General features: G+C 41.0%; 1 long non-coding RNA gene across 1 annotated transcript; it reads left to right on the plus strand.

The window, feature by feature from the left end:
• Positions 1-12,587: 12,587 nt before the first annotated feature.
• On the plus strand, positions 12,588-19,688 carry LOC309373967. Its single transcript, XR_014170319.1, has 4 exons — positions 12,588-12,861; positions 17,562-17,668; positions 18,078-18,303; positions 19,621-19,688. It is a non-coding gene; the product is annotated as an uncharacterized lncRNA (long non-coding RNA).
• The last annotated feature ends 527 nt before the right edge of the window (positions 19,689-20,215 follow it).

Consider the following 20,215-nt stretch of genomic DNA (forward strand, 5'->3'; position numbering starts at 1 on the left):
GAAAATGAAATGGCGGTAAGGTTTGCATCCCCATAACTTCTCATAACAACAGAGTCATCAGACAGGATGTCAGAAATTGGCTTATATATACCATTACACACACACACACACACACACCTGTAGTACAAGTAATAGTCATATTAAAAGTGTTTTCTTTGTAAAAAGAATTTGGCACGGGGACAAATGAAGCAGTAACAAAGTCCGCTACAATAAATCTTCGCTCTTGGCTGTGTTTGTTTATTTTGCATAATAGTATGAAGCAAATGTCCTTGTACACAAGGACTCCCTTTCAAAATGCAGGTCATCTGAATGAGCTGCAAGGTATATATTTTAGTCTCATATCCCATAACTGCCATCATTATTTTTCCATGGCATAATATACATGTCAGTGGGAGGAGGTTCAATGAGCTGTGAGAAGCAAACCCACTAGATTGCCGCAGTTGTTTTTCTCCAGATATATACTCAGGAATGAGAGAGAGTGAAGAAAAGTGAATGCTAATTAATGCTCCAATTAAAAGTATAGTAATCAGGTTGGATTAAAGTCAGTCAATCCTATGGGAGAGTCTTTGGCCTGTGTGAGTTGTGAAAGTGTGAAAGAGACCTTCAGAACTTGATTTGCTGCCAGTTCGTGTTCATGTTGATCTCTGCGTGGCCCCCTCCAACACAGCTCTTTTAACATTCAAAGTTTAATGCATGTGCTGCTCTGTCAAGTTTCTGCAAGAAAACAATGCATTGCCTTAGGCAGTGCCATTGTTAGGGCTCCCTAGTTAACATTGACCTTCAGCGGCTGAAATAAGGGCAACCAAAATGATGAAGGGGATGGACCAACTCCTGTATGTGGAAAGGCTATAACATTTGGGGGTTTTCAGTTTAGAGAAAAGATGGGGAAGGGCCATAACTCAGTCGTGGAGCATCTGTTTTGCATGCAGAAGGTCCCAGGCTCAATCCTGGGCATCTCCAAGTAGGACTGGGAGAGATCTCTTTCTGACATCTTGGAGAGTTGTTGCTAGTCATTGTAGGCAATACTGAGCTAGATAAACCAATGACCTGACACAGTATAAGGATGCTTCCTATGTTTTTATGAGTAAGAGGAGTGGAGAAAGCAGACAGAAAGACAGATTTTTCTCTCCCTCTCATAATATTAGAACTCGGGAGCATCCAGTGTAATTTGCATGTTTGAAGAACCAATATGGAGAAAAGGAAGTATTAATCCATGCATAGCATAGTTAAGCTATGGAAATGGCTCCCACGATAGGTAGTGATGGGCAGCAACCTAGATGACTTTAGAAGAGGATTAAACACATTCCAGGAGATAAGGCTATATTAATGACTACCAGGCACTGTGGCTATAGTATACATTCACTGTCAGAGGTATTAGTATGCCTCTGAATACCAGTTGCTGGAAATTGCAAGTGGAGAGGAATATTACAGCACTGAGGTCTTTCTTGCAGATATCTGGTGAGCTGCTGTGGGAACAGAATGCTGGACTAGATGAGTCTTTGGCCTGATTCAGCAGGACTCTTATTATGTTCTTATAATTGAACAATTGGGATTGGTTTGCCACCTTGTAGGCCCTGGCCCTAGATTTCTGTTAATGCCTAGAAAAGGTAGCAGGAAAGGACTCTTGTAGGATGGTCAATATCCTCATATTGTCCTTGGGCTATTCATGGAAAAGAGTCCTTTCTTCCTGCTGATAATTCTTTGTGGTCCTTACCTATTTCCTCCTGATACATGAAGGAAACCCAGGAGGAAGTAAAATTTCAAAATGGTACTGAGAAGAAGAAAGCCTTGATCAAATAATGATAGCCCTAATAAAACAATAAAATGCCTAGTGCATTTCAGTTGCTGACAACTTTCCTCAGATGCCCACAACTGAGGTTTTCCTGTCAAGCCAACATCAAGGCAACCTAGGGAGAAATGTTGCCTCAACAGGAGAATTTTGTCATTGTTATAGGAATAACTTGACTTAACACTTGATTGGTAAAAGAGATCCTGGTGTTTCCCTGCAAGTGCAGTGCTACAAACAAGTTTTAACATTTACTTGCATTGATTATCTGTTTTGTCATGCCTTGAAAGAACATTGTTGTATGTCCACAATTGGAAATAAAGAGGTGAGACACAAACTAGGGCAACAGATTCCAGCACTTCCTTGTGGGCTTCCCATGGGCATCTGACTGGCCACTGGAATATACAGGAAGCTGGACTTGATGGGCCTTTGGCAAGGCTGTTCTGATGTTCTTAGCCAGGGCCATGACCACCCTGTGTCTGTAATGAATTTGAGATTTGTTTGTTTCTTTGTTTTGTCGTATTTCTTGCTAACTGCTTTGGGATGTTTCATGGGAAGTGATTAATAAATGAAATGAAATGAAATGAAATAGAATAGAATGAATACATTTTATTAAATTAAACCAGGTGATATCTAGCAAGACCTGCCAGCTGATGAATGGTAGTGGTGGTAAGTCGGCTGAGGCAGGGATAACTTGCAAGCTTTTCCTTTCCTGTGCATATATGAGTGAGCCGAACTCTGCTCCTATCTGGCCTGCTGCAATATTTGTTTACAGTCCCCAGAAGAGAGCTGAGCCAGGATGAGCAAATCATGCCAGAATATCTTTGGCTCAGCTGGGGTTGGGCACTTAACACCAGCTGAGCCCAGATCAGACAGGGATCAACCAGTTCAGCTGCAGATCTGCTGAATCTTAAGATGCTCATCCGAGCAGATCTTGCCACAGCATTGGTCCCTTTGTGGATGAACTGAATTTCAGCTGAGGGTCTCTTGGCTCTCACACTGAGCCACCATGCCATATTTCATTATGCAGCCAATCTGCCTTATATGAAATAGGTGTTCAGATTCGTAAGAGACTCCAATTCTTTTCCTTGAGTTTAAAGAGAGAGAAAATGCTAGGATAATCAAATAATCTGTGGCTTAGGTAGTTATTTATCTGAAGAGAGAAAACTGAGCTAGTACTTATTTGGAGATTCTATTAACCTCAAATTATCCTCACAAAGTAGCAGAGAAACAAGTAATGCACAGCATATGCTCTGCTTGTTAAATCAATATGAGAACATTGAGCAAGCACTTGCAAAGGAAAAATGCTGACAGCTCTTGCAGAGACCATTGGCTGAAGAGATTGCCCAGCAGCAATATTATTGTTCATAAATATATAGTGGCAACAATAGCATATTTATCACCATGCATGCCATTATAGAAGAGCAAGGTGTTAAAATCCCACAGATACAGACACACACTGTGGTCCTCATTTTGGCACATAGCATCCACATGAAGATCTGCAGGGGCTCATCTCAAGCAGAATGGCTTCTACCATGACTATACATCCACCTGCACAGGAGCTGCAGCTGCTGCAAGTCAGCATTCCAAGCCAAGCATTGGGCAAGCTTGGGAGCAGCTGCTTATACCAAGGCCTACTAAAGGGCTCTTGAAGCTCATGAGAGCAATTAGGATAAAGGAGACCCACTGGCTGGGAAAGGTAAGAGGAGCAGAGACTTGAGGGACCACCATCTCTTGGCTTCACTACAGTTTCTTTCCCAGTCAACTGGGAGCTGTGGCTATGGCTGTGAATAGGCTTCCCTTGTTCTTGGTGGAAGACAGTATGAGACTGGGCCAGTGGGCAGCACCCTAAGGCAGTAATGGCCAAAATTGGCCCTCCAGCTGTTTGGGGACTACAACTCCCATCATCCCTAGCTAACAGGACCAGTGGTCAGGAATTATGGGAATTGTAGTCCCAAAACAGCTGGAGGGCCAAGTATTTGCCGCCACTGCCCTAAGGTGTCATGAGAAGTGGTCAGCAAGAGAACCACTGCACCTCTTTTTCTGCGGAAGGAGACCTAAGGTGCCACATCAGGAAAGATCCTGTCACAGACTGACCAATATTATTAAGACCGGGGCTGAACTCCTATTGTCTACAGCTGATGTCACTGGAGAGGACCCAGGCACCGAGAAAGGTCTTGCCTTCAGCTGTTTGAGCATATTCTCCCATGGATCACAGGGCATTCAATGTGCCACACCTCTGAGGTCAGTCCCATCCTGCTCTTCAATGACTATCATGGCAGCAGAACACTAAATATCCCATTGTATATCCCTACCTATATAGTTCTGAATACACAATTACTCAGATCCTTATCCTAAGGGAATGAGTAGCTTCAGTATTTGTTTGATGGCATGGTTTTTCTGGTATAAGGATAGACTGCAGTCAAAATACAAGTCATCCAAGTAGGTCAGAGTTAGGCAAAATGGTAGCCTCTAAGGTCAAGGATGATTGAAGTTGTAGTCCAGGCATAGGCAACTTCGGCCCTCCGGATGTTTGGGGACTACAACTTCCATCATCCCTGACCACTGGTCCTGTTAGCTTGGGATGATGGGAGTTGTAGTCCCAAAACATCTGGAGGGCCGAGTTTGCCTACTCCTGTTGTAGTCCATCACATCAGAGACCATCACATTGCCTACTCCGACCTAGTGCATCCCAAAACTCCATTCAAATAGTAACATAAATGTGCAATATTACAGCCAATTGTTGTTTGTATGTAGCGGTACCACTGAAATGACCAGAGGAGAAATGGGAGGAGTACAGAGAAGAGAAACACCATGGTGCATCTCTGCCAGTGAAGCTGGATGCCTTCATCTGCCCCAGCTGCATTAAAACATGTCTCTCCCATATTGGTCTCTATAAGCCACAGCAGGCACTGTAACTATTCAATGGTTTGACTTTACTCCTGATGGTGCACTCTTCCATTGTCTCTTGAGAGAGACGGATGCATCATCCAGACCTGCCAAAATAAAGGTCATTTAAATTAGCTATGATAGTTACTGCAAAATATATCCTTGGCTACAAAAGAAGAATTCACTGAAGAAATCCACCTTGGATCTGCCCATAAAACGTGAAACTAGGGTGATGTCTGCTGTTTCCCAGGACTGTTCTTCCTGTACCATTGCAATGTTCTTGGTGGAAGACAGTATGAGACTCGGTCACTGAGTGTTTTTAATGAAAACTACATTGAGTTACTTGGTAAGACGTGTCGTACTAGTAAATTATTATTATTATTCAGGTGTCATGACAAACTCTGGGCTCATGTTGCTGTATGGAGCATTGCAAAAGGACCAATGCAAAAGCACACCAGTTGTGGTGCATGAAATATTGCTCCAATGATACTCGCAACATTTAGCCTCCAATATATTACCGTATATCAGATATATGTTCACACCCTATATGTCCTTTTAATTGCTTTTTTGTTTAGAAGCTGGCACATTCTCTTATACTTTACTCATTCTTGCTGGAGGGAATATTTTTTTTTTGATGCAGTCCATGTCCAGATCCTCGTTTTAGCATGTCTTAGTATTTAGACTGTCTTATTAGCTGATTTAAGAAGTATCATGCAGAGTAGACCCCCAAAAGTATAATTCAGAATAAAACCCATAGGTAAATGTAACGCTTTCCCAGGTCATTAGAAGTAGCATTGGGAGAATGCTTCCTGTTTACTGGAAATGCACAACATCTAACATTTCACAGTATAAGTACTAGGGAATAAATGATGCATTAAAGGTTGATTCTTCATTTTGCAGATATTAATCCTTTCCCTGAATAAAATTTATGCTTAAGTTTTGAACCTTATGGAAAGTTACATCTTCCTTCCTCGACTTTATGAACCTTTAGACCATACCAACAGCTTGCTGCTAAGCAGTTAAGCAGGCCTAGAAATATTCAGTGCCTGGATAGGTGACCACCTGGGAACCACCATTATTAAAAGAGGGTTATACATTAGTTTTAAAGCATCTGTTTTGCATGCTGAAGGGCCCAAATTCAACCCTCGGCATCTGCAGATAAAGCTGGGAGAAAGTCCTGACAGAAACCCTGGAAAACCACTGGTAGTCAGTGTAGATACCTCACTGTCCTGGTCACCCTCCTGTGGACATATCCCACTTTTTCAATGTCCTTATAAGGTGGAGTTCCACTTAAGAACTCCTCATGAGACCTGACCAGTGCAGAAAATAGTGAAACTATTGCCCTAAGGGATTTCCCCCCCTCTTGTGTGCTCACAAGCCCTTTCCATTGCCTGTTGCCTTCTCTCCCTTCCTCAGAGTAAAGCATCATGAGAGTGTAAATCCCATTGTGATTTAGGCTCTGCTCAAAGATAGTTGGAACCAACTCAAAATTGGGGGAGGTTATGATTCAATCTCTGAAGTTTCTCATGCTTTCCCAGGTTTGAATAAAGCTAGCAAAAAAATTATTTGTCTGGGTGAACTCATGTCTAGTTAAGAATTGTTGTCATCCACTGACAGAGTGATACCCTTGTGACAAGGCAGTAAGGCTCACTAGTGGTCACAGCTTCACAAAGCTCCAAGTAAGGCACATTTGTTGTGTGAACAGGGCTATTTGCATAATGCAGTTGACCAGCTTGTGAGGAAATGAACAGCATCAAACAGTTTATTTATAAAACTGAAAGTAAAAAATGGCCAACTGGTCTTCAGAGCCCCATATCAACACTTTGCAAACTCCCATTCCTTATGAAAACACTTTTTAAACACAATGCTAACAGAAGGGAACAGAAAACCCAAACAATCCACACAAACCCATTTTCTCAGCAAGTCCTAATGTCAGTGTAGTGGGTGAAAAATATCCCAGTGAATAATTCATTACATGATTATAATATCAAAGCCATTTTCTTGGAGACTTTGAGAGAGCTTCTGTTGGATTTGATTTGAATTACTTTCCCTTTACTTTTGCAGTAGATAGTCATTCAGAGATCATAGCATATGCAAAGCAAGTATTCTTCTTAGAAGCATCGTTTTAATTGTATGTGCACTTTTGTTTCATATTAGTGAGCACAGAAAACAATGCCTTTCTCATTTATGGCTTTGTGATTCCTTCAGTCTGCTTTGATATTACAGCACAGAGGGTGACAACAGAGCTTTGTTGCTCATAAACATCTTGGCTGTGAGTCCTGGAGGACATGCTCCCTGCTCTGCAGGCCTTTCCCACCTTTCCCACCCTGCCTGACTCCAGCTACAAAGGCTGAGGCTGCCTTTGTGAGCCAGGGGCCATTTGGGCTGTGAGTGGAACCCAATTGGCTCGCTGTGTACTCCAAAACTTAGTGTGAGGAAACAAACTGGGAGACAGTCTGAACAGAAGGGGAGGAAAACTGCAAATGAAATCAAACACTGGTGAGGGTTCATCATCGAGCCTACATCGTGGCAGTGAAGGCAGCAAAGTAAGCATACTTTCCTGCCTCCATTGCATCCTCATGTGTCATCCGGCAGAGCTTTTCTGAGTAGTGCAGGGCCTCTTATAGTCTGGTTCAAAGGAGTGGCAGAACTGGTGGTAGCTTGCTGTGACTTGTCTGCAAAGCATTTTTAGGATAAAATTCCACCAGAAACTTGATTCCGCTGTTAATCAGCAGATGAATCTCAAGGGGTGTCCAGAGCACTATTTAGTCCTATTGTGTTGGGTGAGATTCAGTTAGTAAGGCTCAAAGATGTGGGCAAGGTGCTTAGATCAATCAGGGTGACAGTTTACGCTATAGACCCTTGCTCCCTCTTGGCTGACAAAAACTAGCCGGGAGGTACAGCTGACTGGGCCAGGGAGGTGTTTAATGTATCCCTGTGAGAGGTGGCTGGCCCCTGCCTGTTTGAAGAAGGTAGTGGTAAAACAACTTGTGGGTTCTCAATCTCCCCTTCTTGGGCTAGGTTCTTAAGCAGGTTTTTGGACCAGAAACTGATTTCCTAGATCCATTTTAATGTGGCCTGGTTTTATCACAAAAAGGGCTTGGTTGCCCTGTTTGATGGCCTTTGTCAGAAGAGAGACAAGGGAAATGTGTCCCTGTTAATTCTCCTCAACCTCTTAGTGGCTTTTGATACCAGCGACCATGGTTTCCTTCTGGAGCATATGTCTGAATTTGGTGGGGTGGCAGTGCTTTGCAGAGGTTCTTGTCCTACTTGGGTGGTCATTTCCAGAGGGTGATGCTTGGGGAGTGCTCTGGCCCTATGTGGGGTTCCTCAGAGTTCAATTCTGTCTCCTATGCTGTTTAACATCTAAATGAAATTGCTGCATGTGTTTATCTGGATGTTGGGAGTACATCGTCATCAATGTGATGATGACATATAGCTCTATTTCATCTTTACATCTGCAGGTGTGACAGTGGATGTCTTGGAACAATGTCTTGCCTTAGTAATGGACTAGATAAGAGCTAACAAACTGAAGCTCAATCCAGATAAGAAAGAGGCACTGTTAGTGGGTGGTTCTCTAGACTGGATGGATGGGAGGTGGCCTGCACTTGATGGGATTACACTCCCTCTTAAGGAGTGGGTACATAGCTTGGGGGTACTTATGGATCCTTTGCTGTTGCTTGAGGCTCAGGTGATAGGTTCACACTTCAGCAGACAACCCAGACCCACATGGAATGGCTTTATTAACATTAGGAGGGGGGACACTCAAAAGGTCTGGTTTGTGGGAAGGCTAGATAATCCCTCTGTATTAACTACTGGTCAAGCTTTTCATCATGAGTTCATGAAAGTCCCTTATTATTTGTCAGATAGTATCCTTTCTCCCTCTCTGTCTGTGTACGCATTTGTGTTCATGCATGTAAGCATATTTCCCTGAAAGCAGTTGCAAGCTTTACATATTCTGTCATGGTCTCCATTAATCTGCCTCGATCCATCTCAACTCTTCTCCCCCATCTATATCAGTTTGCCTGTATGTTTCTGGGAGGTTGGAGCAATGGCAAAGCAATACCCCTCAAAACCATTTCCACCAGGTGGTCCAGAAGGATACATGGCTGATGCTATGTTCTACATCAGTGGCTGCAGATCAGGAGCGGCTCATACAAAGTTGATTGGATTGTATTCATTTGATTCAATTCTGTATTCATTTGGGCTGTGTAGAGTCTCGAGACACACTGTCAACTCTTTTTTGCATTGCCTAATTTTGGCTTCACTTTCTGATTTCTTCTAGTTTTGTCTTATTTCTGTACTGACAGAATATATGCTTGATCCCCTTAGGTGACCTCTTCATGTATTTGACAAAGAGGACTCTGGCTTATAGCACAATCAATTTGTTGGTCTTAAATGTGCCACAAGGCTCTCTGGTTACCTTTAAGTAAATTCCTCCCCAAGAACAGATCTTGGAAGTGGAAGAGGTGTTCTGTGCATTTCAAGACTGTATATCTTGTTAAGAGAAGTCTTTTAATCACCCTCTGAAGTAGCATGGGAGATTTAAGCCTGTGATACAAACAGTTAGTGTTTATTTAATTACAGTTCTGTGGGTTTTTATCACCTCAGTGGGAGACGTGCTGCTTGGAGAGTGAGATTTTCTTCACACCATGATGTGCTCTTTCGCAGTTCTCAGCTCTATTAACTTAATTAAGAAAATGCAATTAGAGAGGACGTGCCTATTAAACATTTATTTTGAACACACTAAGGGGGTCTGCACAAGGCCTTTTATTTCCCTAAAAAATTCTGATCATATCATTTTCACTAGTGATGACTACAGTTTAAACTCCTAAGGGAAATTTCATGCTTACAGCTACAAAGTTGATCAAAAACCCCTATGTTGGAAATGGAGCCCCAACCATTTCATTGCTCATTATTTGCAAATGATTCAGAAAGGTCCCAAACCCAAATGCCCACCCCTAGAACACTACAAAGTTCAGCAAGCATTCAAAATCAAAGGCCACTGAGAAACAGAGAAGCATCAGCATGTTTGGAAGAACCCTGAGGTTTCCAGAAGTAGGAAAAAGTTGAAAGGAAACCAAGCACACAAACACACAAGCATGGCCCAATGAGAACCAAGGAAGTTCAGTAGTCACATGAAAGAAATATAGAAAATGAAAGGAGAATGGAATGGAGGGCTGGAGGAGAGCATGGCTAGCTAAACACACTTTTTGTAACAAAACAATGACATTTAACTTGCCACCTGCATTGTTTCAACTGTTGCTGCATTAAAGCCATTTCTCACTATGTTTTTAGTTTTGGATTGTGTGGTTTTTAATGATTTATGTACTATTCTGACATACATAAGTCTTGGCAATTTTTAAAGGAATATTGTGGCCACATGCCAAACTTCAGAAATAAAATCCACAAAATTATTCACAAAATATTCCTCTGAGACAGACATGCAAGAGACAAACAATTCTTATTTTGAAAGCTATCTTACTGAACAGCTCTTCAGTCAGCGATGACTGTCTAGAATGCACCTATGCCATTCAGTATAAATCTGATTCACAACCCTTTTGATGATCTGTTACACCTATATTATATTGGGATATATTGGCAATGCAACTGAGATTGTCAGAGTTGATGTGTCTTGAGATCTTATCAGCTAATTTGCTCCTGAAAATGAATATGTAGACATGGTTTTTACCCATACACAAAGCAAACCAGTGGTGGCCAATGTGGTGCTCTGCAGATGTTGTTGGGCTCCCAGCTCTCATCTGCCTCAACTACAATGACCAAGGGAAAGGGATGATAGGAATTAAGGCCCAGCAAAATCTAATGGCACCATTCCCTGTTTAGGGAAGTTTTTAATGTTTAATGCTGTAATGTGTTTTTAATATTTGGTTGGGAGCCGCCCAGAGTGGCTGGGGAAACCAGCCAGATGGGCGGGGTATAAATAATAATAATAATATGTTATTGTTATTGTTATATTGCTACGTCCCCTGCTAAACCAAAAAGCCTGAGAACTAGCCTATAATTGTTTCCTTTAAAGTTTAAAATTTGAACAACTCTCTCCCTCTTCCACTCCCTACTGTGTTGTGGGGCGGGGGGGGGGGGGTAGCCTGGCAATCTCAAAGCTCTGTTTTGAGGAAAGAATAGTCCAATCTTTCACAGAAAAATAACTCAATCTAGGCATTTTTTATGATTACTTCAGGCCTCAAAGCAATCAACTGGTCTACTTCTAAGAGATTTCTTTTCTGTTGTCCAGAAGAGAAAAAAAAGAGCACTGATTCCACACTCCCCCCTCCCACCAGTACTATTCTAAACCTATCCAGGATAGAAACTATTTTATAAATGTACTATTGAGGGGCATAACTTACTGATTACAGTGCATCTTTCATTTGTTGATCGGAGCCATGATATATTAGTTGGAGGTAACCAAAAGGGCAAAAAACTGTTTTACAGTTAATGTGCTATAGAAATAAATTAATGGGCGATGAGAAATGCAGATGAGATTATTGCACAGAATCAATTTAGTGGGGACTCTTGCTGATTTTATTAGAAGCTAGGGGAAGCCACAGTGGGGAAGAACTAAAGGGATTATTTTCAAAGCAATGAATTAAATGGGATACACTTGCAAGTTGTTGTTCTTCACTTTTTAAGAGCAGGGTGCTAATTTTCTGATGTTCTGTGTTTCACAACCATTAAGATTCAGGACATCTAGAAAGTACAAAACAAGGAAGCTACATGACCACAAATTATTCCCAAAATATAAACGTGCCTATTACGCATGTACCTTAAGTATGTCTACAAACTCATCGAGAGGCCCAATTTGAGACAAACAAACTCTCATCTCCTCATCAACACAAAGAATCCTTTCTCTTTTCTGATCTTTCATATTTGTCAGAATTGAAAATCTCTGTTCACAGCAATATGTCATGGAATACTGTTGAAGAAAAGCCAATGCACTTGAAGAGAGTTGCGGCTACTTTTACTGGTTGTATAGCCACCACCCGCCCCCAATTTTTTTTTGATACTATACTATACTATACTATACTATACTATACTATGCTATACTGTAATGTTTGAATATTCGGTTGCCCTTGAATCTTCTCACCACTGTTGTCAAAATCTCCTGCCACACCCTTTGAGAACCAATGAGTTAAATTATGCCACTTGCTCCCAAAAGAGACAGTGAGGGCCAAAAACCTGGATGATTTTAAAATAGGATTTGACTTAAGTGAGATGGGCGCACAACCCTAGAGTCAGACATGACTGGCCCATACGGGCAGGGGTACCTTTACCTTTACCTTAATTCATGAAGGACAAGGCTGTCTTTGGCTACTTACTTTGATCTCTGTGTTCTGTCTCCACTGTTGAAGGCTTCTGAATATCAGTTGCTGGAAACCACAGGAGGGGAGAAGGCTGTTGCATTCATCCTGCTTGCTGGCTTCCCATACACCTCTAGTATGTCACTGTGAAAACAAGAGGCTGGACTATATGGGTCACTAGACTTATCCAACGCTTATTGCTAACCTTTCCAAATTTAGGGATTACCTTACTTTTACATATTGATTTGATTGTGGTGGATTGCTGCCTCTACCATAGAACCATTGCACATTAGCATCAGAACTTCTTTCTTTTTCCTTTAAAAAAAGGCCCTGAAGGGTGATAATGCACACACACACACACCATCCTGTTCACTGTCATTGTTTCCCTAAACTGCTTCTACAGTTTTTTCCTCTTCTCCTTACTGTATTGTCATTATCTTTTTTGATAAGTCATACAAGCCATCCTCAGCAGTGGAGATCATGTATGTGTTGACATCACAATGTCTTAGCCAATCAAGTTAGCTAACTGGCAATGCCACTGAGGTAAAACACTGATGCTTTAGATGTTGGGCAATCATTGCCGAATGCTCATGGGACTCCTCGTCAATCTATAAATGGAAAACTATAGCTTTTTAACGCTGCAGAGAATGTTTACCCAAAAAAATAGCTCCCCTATTTTGATTCAGTCCTTAATATAATGTCCCAATCCATTTCTTTTACCAAATCAAACATGGGAAAGTAAGAACACCTAAAATTGGAGTCCTATACATGCTCACTTGGAAGTATGCCCTATCAAATCATTGAGATTTGCTGCAGAGTTGATGCAGATAGGATGGTGCTATAAATTGGCTTGGAAAAGACCAGTGATATGTGCCACACCCATTTTTATTTAAAATATTGCTTAGAGACAGTGAAAAACTCTTTACATCAGAGGACAAAGTGTATTTTAGCTGTATAGTGCAAACTTGGATATGTATACATGGAAGTAAGTCTCATTATGGTTTGTTGGGCTTACTCCCAGGAAATAAGATACCAGAATACAGCTGCAATCTTATGATATTCATGGGGGTAAGTCAAATTGAATTCATAGTGTAGGAATGTGTTGTTTGATGCTTGGGAGGGGGAAGAGTTTCAGTATGTTAACCGTGTGCTTAAATGAAACTGTTTGTTATCCATTAAATAATTCAGTGACCTTTCAAACCAGGTCTGGACAAGGTCAATTATAATAAAATTATTGAATGGTTTAGTGAGAACAGCATAGGGTCAGTTCGATATGGCTCAGCTACCTGCAAAATGTGAATCTATAAAATTTCAGTCTGATTCATAGATGGGGGAATGTTCTCGGGACCCTCCAGCTATGACTATTTGCTTTTACGAAAAGTGAACACTCTTTCGCCCCAGCTACTTTGTTCCAGATGAAATCCGTTAGGAACATATTACCATCACATCAGCATACGATGCAATTACCATTTGATTTCCATTTCACAAGTTTGTTAAATGGATGCAATCATCTCTCAAATCTCTTGAAAGCATTGTTATGATGAAAAGAGCACATAAGAAAAGGACCCCCATGTTTCTTTGATACATTTTTATGATATAAAATGAGAGGCAAGATCACAATTCCTTTCTCTCTCTGCTGGATAAAGGGGAAATTCCTCAACACATTTATCTGCAATGATGCACCATCTCGTAACTCCTTTGCATTCAAGAGTGGCAAATTTAAAAGTATACTGGTTTGCAGAAGCAGTATGCAGTAGACCTATAGCTTTGCCTCACTTTGGTGGGTGGTGGGGAAATGATGCAATAATTGATATCATGCAGTGATGTCTACATTTACTGCACTTGCTTTATGATGATATTATTCTGTCTGAATGTTAATACAGAACTGGGCACTTCACTGAAATGAGTCAGTTGACTCAAATGGCTTCTGGCCCCTCCCAAGGCCAGATATACACCACATCCTCCCCCGCTTCGTGCCAATCTTCCTTTGTTCTAATACCTTGCTCCGCCTCTTGCTTCTTGGAAACTCAGGTGCAACCAATTCCTCCGCCTCTGGAATTGAATCCAGCCCCCTCCTACCACCTACATCCTGCTCTTTCATCTTTGTGCCGCTGCAAAAACCTACAGGCAGCATTCCAGAGCAAGAGGGGCTTATCTCATTTTTGTTGTGTGAAAGAATCAAGCTTCTGTTTTCCTCTGCCTCTTCCTCCCCCTCTGCAGATTCCTCTCTGCCGACCATGTCTCTGACAGAGTTACAAATACTTTAGAAGTAATATAAAAGGTCCTTTACTAATGAGAAAGCCAGTCCCCATGGAGCACAAGCACTATACAAAGACAATATATACTCTGCCCATCTTGTTTAACAGCTAATAATTTCCTCATTTATTTACTTAATCCTTTGTGGCATATGACCAACGGCTCAGACCCCCAGTACTTAATTCCTGCAATGAAAAGTACAGGGGTCTAATTCTGGCTGGAAGATTTCTGCTTTGGAGTTTCTTCCTCCTAATAATAGATGTTTGTGTGGTTGGTGATAATCATTCAGTAGCAGGGGAGATTGGGGAGTGGGGGAGTCCCAGCGTGGGCCCAACTTGGGAATGTTTTGAACATTAAGCTATTGTTTCTCTTTTAAATTCCTTTTTCTTTAATGATTTTGTTTGTGGATTTTATTAGTGCTGGACTCTAATGAAGTTGTGAAATATTGTGGACCGAACTTTAGCATTGCTTTCATGAGTGATGCCATGAAATATTGTAATAATATTTGGGGTTTGAATGCTATTGATTTTACAGTGAGGATTAGGCAAATTGATGGAGGATAAGGCTATATTCCACCTCCACTACCAAAGGCAGTGTGTCTCCAAAATCCAGTTGCCAGGAATCAAAAGGGGGAAAGTGATGCTCTCTCATGACTTGATTGCGGGTCTCCCAAAGGCAGCTGGTTAGCCACCATGAGGTAAAGGTAAAGGACCCCTGGACGGTTAAGTCCAGTCAAAGGCAACTATGGGGTTGCGGCGCTCATCTCACTTTCAGGCTGAGGGAGCCGGTGTTTGTCTACAGACAGCTTTCTGGGTCATGACTAAACCACATGACTAAACCGCTTTTGGTGCAATGGGACAGTGTGATGAGTGCCAGAGCACATGCAAATGCTGTTTACCTTCCTGCCACAGCAGTACCTATTTATGTACTTGCACTGGCGTGCTTTCGAACTGCTAGGTTGGCAGAAGCTGGGACAGAGCAATGGGAGCTCACCCTGTCACAGGGATTCAAACAGCCAACTTTCTGATCAGCAAGAGGCTCAGTGGTTTAGACCACAGTGCCACTCACATCCCTCACCCACCCAGGATGCTGAACTAGGTGGGGCAATGGGCAGGCTTTTCTTATATTCTTACCATTATTGTAGATGAGATGGCAGAAGACTGTCCATTCCTCCCTCCCTTTTAAAAAGCACAAATGCACCAACACTACAAGCAGCAACAGAACTACTATCTGAGTGCCTCTACTAACAAAAGAGGGGAGACAAGAGAGTTCAGGGACCTTCCAAGGCACAGGAGAAGATAGTATGGTGAGGATGGCAGAGGGAAGGTCAAATCTGCAAAAATGGTCTCTGCTTCCCCTCGGCAACAGAGGTGCCTCAAGTAGATCAAAAGAGGTTCTATGAGCTCCAGGGCACCAACCAGGCCATCTCAAGCAAACCAAAAACAGAATATAATATTTGTTATTCTGAGAGATCAGTTTGTTTTGTTTTATGAGCAAAGCAGGCTGCTGAAGATTTACAGAAAGTCTCATTCTAGGAACCAGGTGAAGGCTGCTCCAAGGAACCACACTTCCTTCTCAGCTGCTCATGATATATTGCTGATCTGATGCCTGCATTAGTTCTAACACATGGTGAACGCAAAATCCTGTTGTCTTATAATGTCATGTGCTGTACTTGCCGACACCTCACAAAACCAGCAATTCATAATGATGAAATAACAGAATCACCAATGAAAATTAATGAGATTTATAGTTACAATTATTTCCTTATAAATATTCATTGCCCGTATATATTTCTTATAGATGATGCAGGGTCTCCTTGTAAGATCTTAAAAGTGTGGTCAGTACCAGGAGAGGCAGTTTGCTAGATATCTCGGTCCCAAATTCTTTATATGTCAGTAACAAAATATTGAACTTGGCTTGGTAGCAAATAGGCAGTCAATGCAGTCCTTCAAACACCCTACCAGCTGCATGTTGTACTAGTTGCAACTTCCAAATGAGGTGCTGTATAGCCCCTCATACAGAGCATTACAGTAGTCTGATTGTGAGGTTACCAATGCATGGACCACCATGCTACCCTTGTCCAGGAATGGCTATAATTAACCAGCCAACTGAAGTTGATAATGGGAGTAGATTTCGCACACATTAGCAACCTCCATACCTATGGCTTCCAGCAACTGGTATTCAGAAGGATTCCTGGACACAACTGTGAAGGCAGAACACAGCCATCATAACAGCTGGTACTGATAGATGATTACTCATGGATGGAGGGGAGGCAATAAAGTAGATATTTTTCACTGTATTTACCATCATGAAAATGCACAATTATGTGCTCTTATGCATGTCCAGTTGCCCTCACAATGAGACTTAAGCCACTTCTGCAGCAACCATCTCCCAGCCTATTTCGCTGGCCAGAACTTCCCGGTAAGCAAGCATGTAAGTAAGCATTAGAAATCCCCTCTATCATAGAAGTGCCTGCTTCACTGGTAATGCTGAAACAGTGGAATCTTCAAGGTATGTTCGTAAGGACTCCAAATAGATATATATTTCTTGATTTTTTTTGGCACTGCTGCCAGAAACCTATCAAGGGATCTTCTAAAATGCAGATTGGTGCAGCCAAGCGTAAGAAATAAAAAATGACAACTTGGATTTTTAGCTTTAAACTTCCTGAAAGCTTGATTCCTATTCCTATTATTCCAATGAGGATTGATTCATATTAAAATTCCAACCCATTTTAGTCTTTGTAATGAGCCTAAAATAGCTGCCAGCTTGCAGTGCTGGAATTAATGATAATTAAATGTAACACAAAATGTATTTCCAAATTTTGTATTGCTCAAATGATTTCATCTCAGATGTACTCTGATTCTTTTTTAGCGATGACTACTTCTATTTAATCTCTTTTCCAATTTTAATTTGAATTTCATATTGTTCCTGACTGTTTAATGAATATTTTGGGAGATGGCCATAGTGTTGTTAATTATACCAGAGACTGAGTATAATTAATTCTTTTGGACCCAAAGTCAGTTGGTTAATCGATTTCTGATGGAACTGGAGATTAAACACAGATAGTTCACTTTTTCTTTCATTCATTTTAATTTTCTCCTCTTCAGTTCAACTATGGAAAGGCGTTGCTGGTAAATCAATTCAGGGGCACATTTTGGTCATTATCCAGGTGCTAATAAATGGATGATCCTTTCAGCTATTCACCTTCCTATCGAGCTTTCAGTGGGCAGGTGTATAGGGATTTCAAGTTTTGTTCTGCCAAACTTATTTATAATTCATATTTCAGTTATGTTTAAATGTCTGTCAACAGAAAGAACTATGCTTAAGTGCAAAATGAAAAAGTATCCGGATGTCGTTCTCCAGGAGATCTAACAAAAGCAACTTGGAAAGAGGTTGGACTGAGGCAGAAGTCAATCTTCATGTAAATGCAGAATAAATTTATGCAGCTAAATTTGATTTTTAGATAATGGCTTTAAAGGGCTTAAGTGAGCACTGGCAATATATTAGTATTCTGGGCAGAGTCTGCTTCCATGTATTTTTTTTCTGAGGCTATAAATAATGGTGTGTTTTAATTTTTGACAGCAGGAAAAGCCCCAAAGGCTCTGAGGAGATAATAAAAAAGGCTGAATGGGGAAAAAAAATAAAGCAGAACAAATGCAGAACCTTCCAGCTAGTCAATGAGAGCAACCTTGAACATTTTTCATTTACTGCTATTCAGATATGAATGGATAGCTTTAGGTTCCACTCAACAATGTCTCGTTGCCCTGCCCTTTTTTCTTGCTATTGCAAAGTGGCTTAGCTGAAGGATTGTTTATGTTGTTTTCTAACAGCTCCAGCCTACAGAACCTATACTGTTTAGATAGGAGTCAACAGATCTCCAATGTCAGATAACACTGGGTGACTGACAGGTTGCTATGTTGGTCACGTTTGACCTAATCCAGTGGCCTGCTGGGCTCAAGATGGCAGGGTGGAAGATGGATGTGCAAGCTTCTCTATTCTTCCTTCTTCCTTCCCCAGAGCTGGATTTAGGTTTGAGGAGGCCCTAAGCTACTGAAGGTATTGCGGCCCTTTATATATCCAGCTGTCCTTTGTCAACAACCAATTGTCACTGTTTTTTGTGTTGAATATAAGATACATGGTAATTTATGGACCTAATAGGTATCTAAAGCATTTTGCACATAACAAAATATGTATTTTATCAAATAATTGTTGAACTGAAATACAATTAAGAAGAAGTATATTAATAGTGAAATACAATTAAGAAGTAGTATATTTTTGGGCGGAGGCCAAGAGAGAGGGGCCCTAAGCTATAGCTTGTTTAGCTTATATGTAAACCCAGCACTGTCCTTCTCCACCCCCAATACATATTTTTGTATATATATTTTTTGTACCTCCCCATTACTCCCAATGGGAGGGAAAATAAATTTGCCAGGTCCAGGACTGCCATACTTACCTCCCTCCCCATCTGGGGGCATAATGAAGGAATTGGGAAGGTTTTCAATCCCTAACCTCTTGCTCTCCACCTCTGCCATGCCCCCAGCACACACACCTTTTGCTGGAAGCACTGTTAGAGAGTACTGACAGCAGAGTGACAAAGGCAGTGGAGCTTCCCAACCTATAACAGAACGGTTTGCAAGGGCAGATTTTCCCTTACATCTGTAGTTCTCTTTTTCTGTGGGATCTGCTGTATCATTCAATCCTGACAAGCCCTCCCAGGCACCACAGGGTCACAGCCTTACCCAAATATATTAGAGTGGATGTTTCCTACTTAACATACTCCCTGTATATTTTTTCTGTGTGCTCTACAATAGATGATTTTCTCTTGGGCATGGTCGGCCAATTGGTACCAAAGAAGGATAGGACATTCTTTATGTATGCAACTAGAGCAGCAAGAATCCTGTTGGCAAAGTATTGGAAGATGCAAGAACTACCTACTCTGGAAGAATGGCAGACGAAGGTGACTGAATTTATGGGACTGGCAGAGATGACCGGCAGAATCCGCGACCAGAGGAAAGAGACAGTGGAGGAGGATTGGGGAAAATTTAAAGTATATCTTAAAAATTGTTGTAAAATTGTGGACTGTTAAGATGTTAAGGGGTAAGAAACAGAGAATTACAGCTGTAAATGATAATGTTAAGAAAATCTAAAGAGAGTTAATTAGAATTGATTGAAGGGTTGCTAAAAAATGGTAAAATAAGGATGCAGTGAAAGGGAGGTATGGGGAAGTCAAATTTTATTTGTATGTATTTGCCTTTTGAGGTGTGTTTGTTTTTGTTTTGTTTTGTTTGTTGTCTGTTTTGAAAATCATTAAAAATTATTATAAAAAAAAATACAATAGATGATTTCCTCTTATGCTTCATTTCTTATTTCTAGGAACCATGTCAAGATGGTCACATTAACATTCATTGTGAGGATTGCGCTTTCAGAAGTCAGAGATAAAGGACAAACAACTCTCCATGCAGCATTTGCTGTATTGGTCCTAATTTATCTTTCCAAATGTAATTATATTTATGCTGATTATGATAGTGATAATGATGATGATGATGATGATGCAAGTGCTAATAACTATAACAGCTGGTGCTGTATAAGTTACTGCAAGTTAAATTGGTTTCATTTTTTAAAAAAATAATCTGATCCATTATTCTGCAGGATATTGCTAAAGGGATCTATCACTCAGAGGATGCCAAAAATTATCACTATATTTATTTTCACTGTGAGTCTGTAGGAGAATGCAAGGATGATTGGCAAGGGTAGTGTATGCTAGCTGGTAGTGTATGCTAGCTGGTGCATTACAAGCTGTTGCTCACAAAACCCTAAATCCTCATTTTAAAGCTATGCTTAAAAAGAACATAATGGCTACCATCTACCATACCATTTACTGAGAAAGCCTTTCAAAAATTCATCTCTGAGAACCCTACTTGAAACAAATGACAAACACTTTCCCCTGTTTTAGCAGTCACTATACTGG

This window comes from Podarcis melisellensis (assembly GCF_964234715.1).
Source record: "Podarcis melisellensis genome assembly, chromosome: 7".
Classification (NCBI taxonomy): domain Eukaryota; kingdom Metazoa; phylum Chordata; class Lepidosauria; order Squamata; family Lacertidae; genus Podarcis; species Podarcis melisellensis.